This window comes from Papilio xuthus, unplaced genomic scaffold (genome assembly GCF_000836235.2).
Source record: "Papilio xuthus unplaced genomic scaffold, Pxut_1.1 DF824888.1, whole genome shotgun sequence".
NCBI lineage: Eukaryota > Metazoa > Arthropoda > Insecta > Lepidoptera > Papilionidae > Papilio > Papilio xuthus.
Genome location: NW_013533761.1, coordinates 2240374 through 2243579, shown reverse-complemented (window position 1 = coordinate 2243579; position 3206 = coordinate 2240374). Strand labels below are relative to the sequence as shown.

At 31.4% G+C, this 3206-nt stretch overlaps 1 non-coding gene across 1 annotated transcript; it reads right to left on the bottom strand.

Moving 5' to 3' along the window:
• Nucleotides 1–1009: 1009 nt before the first annotated feature.
• Nucleotides 1010–1081, bottom strand: TRNAH-GUG (transfer RNA histidine(anticodon GUG)). Its single transcript has one exon. It is a non-coding gene; the product is annotated as a tRNA-His (tRNA).
• Nucleotides 1082–3206: the final 2125 nt, after the last annotated feature.

Sequence of the window (3206 nt, the reverse complement as noted above, 5' to 3'; positions counted from 1 at the left end):
CACGCTTCACTAATGGTCGACTAAACGCAAGTGCATCAGATCTTATCGGCACACTAACTGATGACTCCAATCAATCATTATTGTGATTTATTTGCAGTCATTTGTTCTGTACAGTCACACACATATTATTAATATAAGCGTCTTATTGCGATGACATAATGGATATAAGTAACATCAAACTTATTAATATATGAGGTTACTAGCTGTTGCACGCGACTTCTTCCACACGATATTAAAAAAAAAAACTTAATAAGTAGCCTTTGTGTTCTCAAGACTATGTTAAATATGTGTGCTAAATTTCATAGAAACCCGTTGAGAGGTTCCGGAGATGCTTTCAAACAATCGTCCATCCATCCCTCTAAACATTCGCATTAGTAAAATAGTGAAATTAAACTGGAGTGTGTTTCAAAAAAGTCATCTATGTATTAGTTAATTTTAATGAAAAAATTATTTTTAAAAATGTTTTTGTCCGCTGACAGTCACGGGGAACCTCTAGTATATATATAAATTTCCTGTAATTCAGAGTTAAAAAAAAATCAAAGAGTAAAATTAAATGTAACTAGTTTTCTAAAACGTCCTGGACCAAGGCTAAAATTACTTTAATTTCTAAGTTCAGCCAGTTATAGCCGAATGTATTGAACAAAATTGTACTTTGTAAAAAAACTTTCTCCAATGTAATTTACTTTATTTTATAAAAGTCTACACTTCTCATAATAGATGGCGCTTTACGTATTTTGATTCTGACTACAATAGATAGATGGCGCTAATTTACAAACAAAAGAAGTTAATTATATTTTAGGCAGTTAAAGTATAAAAAGTGGAAAAGTAATGATATAAGTTTAATATTAATAATTAAGAAAAAAATAAATAAGCTTTAACTACATGACATAGCAATATAACAAAAAAACATAATTAAAAATCTTGGTTTGCAGAATATAAAACTTTTAAACATAATAAAATGCAATAAAAATAATAAAAATTTAGCCTCACCGTGACAATGTTTTCACATTGCCGTGACCAGGATTCGAACCTGGGTTACTACGGCCACAACGTAGGGTCCTAACCACTAGACGATCACGGCTATTGAGACATGCATACAGTCGTTCAATTTATAAATATCAAGTTACAGTGACCATTATAGGTGAATGTTATCTATTGTTATTTTTTAGCTGTAAGTGGAAATAAATAAATGAACTTGTTGATGCATAGAATTCTTAAAACTAATTTCGACGCTCATTTTGCCCACGTGCAAATATAACTGTTACTTTGTTGGATTTGCATTATTTAACATTTTATGGTATAAATATATCACTATTATTATAAATCCGAATTATATATAAATGTATGGATTGATGTTTGTTAGAAGGTCTATTTAGAACGTTTGCATCGATCTCGCTGAAATTTGGCATAAATATAAAACATAGCTTGGATGAACACATAGGCTACTATATTTTTTAAATTCCGCGAGTACGTAGTCGTGGGCGTCAGCAAGTATTGTAATAAAATCAACTGAAGTATTCGCTTTTTAATGCATTTGGCCTAGATAGAAAGAAATTTATTTTTTCTTTGTAGAAATAACAAAGATACTACGCGAAACCGTTACTTAGTGTAGGTTACCTAAATTGAATTCGATCAGTAGACCGTGGATCTGACAATTTAGGTTTTAGGCGTCGTTTTACTTCTTTTCAATTATTTGTTTTCACGTCTTGAGATTCTACGGAAAAAATTTTAGTCAACCTAAAAACGTTTCATTTATATCACAAAAGCTTTTTATTCGAAATAAAAATCAACATAAAAAATTGTATGGATTGTTCCAAAAAAAACACCAAGTATTAGATTGTCGCTTAGAAATATTACATAACAAAATCAAATACTATAAAGCCTTAACATTACCGTTAAATACATTTGTTTAGGTTACTTATATAATATCAATTACTCTCAGCTTTATAGGCCTTCCAATTTCAAAACGGTAACGAAAAGACAACAATAGACAATAGTGAACTCTAAAAACGCTAAATATAACTATAACTATACATTAAATCTTCATTCTAAGCTCATAACGTCTTTTAGTTACTAGTTATAACTACATTGTTACTATTCATCATCAGCTCACTATACGTCCCCACCGAGCGGCTCGGAGCCTACCCTAATTTAAGGGTAATTAGGCCATAGTCAACCATGCTGGCCAAGTGCGGGTTGGTTGACTTCACACATATCTTTGTATTTCTTCTCAGATATGTGCAGGTTGCATTACGATGTTTTACTTCACCGTAAGAACATCGGATAAATGTACATATGCAAATCAAAAAACACATTGGTACATGGCGGGATTCAAACCCAGGACCTGCAGATTGCAAGTCAATTGCTAAACCCCTGAGCCACAGACGCTCTATTGTTGTTACTATTACTATAGTTCCTCGTTTGTTTGCTCATTTTAGATATAATATTGTTATAAATGAAGACTTATCAGTGGCTCTCAGTCGTTTAGTCTATAGTTAATAAGATTAAAATAGCTGTAAGTTTTCCATGTTGTAAATAAATAAATAACGTTTAACTAACGAGTTGATAAGTGCCTGTTAACTTTTAATTTAAATAGATGTTTTAGTTATGGCAGGTCATAAAGTTTTAAATATGACTATACTAGAAGTAATGGTCTTTTTATCCTTACTATCCTCCTTCTGTCCATTGAGTTCCACGACTATTGAAAATGTTGGTCAAATGCGTTTGTCACTAATCATCACGTCATTTTGAAAATACCATCAAACCAAACACAATAGTAAGTACGCTCTCGGACCAAAAAGAACTCGTTGACCAAATCAAAGTCTTGTGAAATGAGCAGATTAAAAATGAAATAAAATATTAATCTGTTACTGCGACTGAATTGAGTAACTAAGTGTTCATTTTATAAGAAAAACTAAGTTACATAGCTCTGTTTCCTCACTAATTGTATAACATTCTACATTGCTACATCGCTTTTACTTTTGTTCAACGGCTTTACGACACTGTTGATTTGAGAACCATAGCGAACTGGCTCCGTTATATTATAAATATGTAAAACAACAAACGATTTTGTCTTAATTCACATTTTTTTTTAAATTAAAGAGGCTAGATTCATTCTAGTTAAATTAAATCCATTTATTTGCAATCCCATAACGTCACTAACCACGGGTTTCTGACACTACAAACCAGATTGAAAACATATTCTT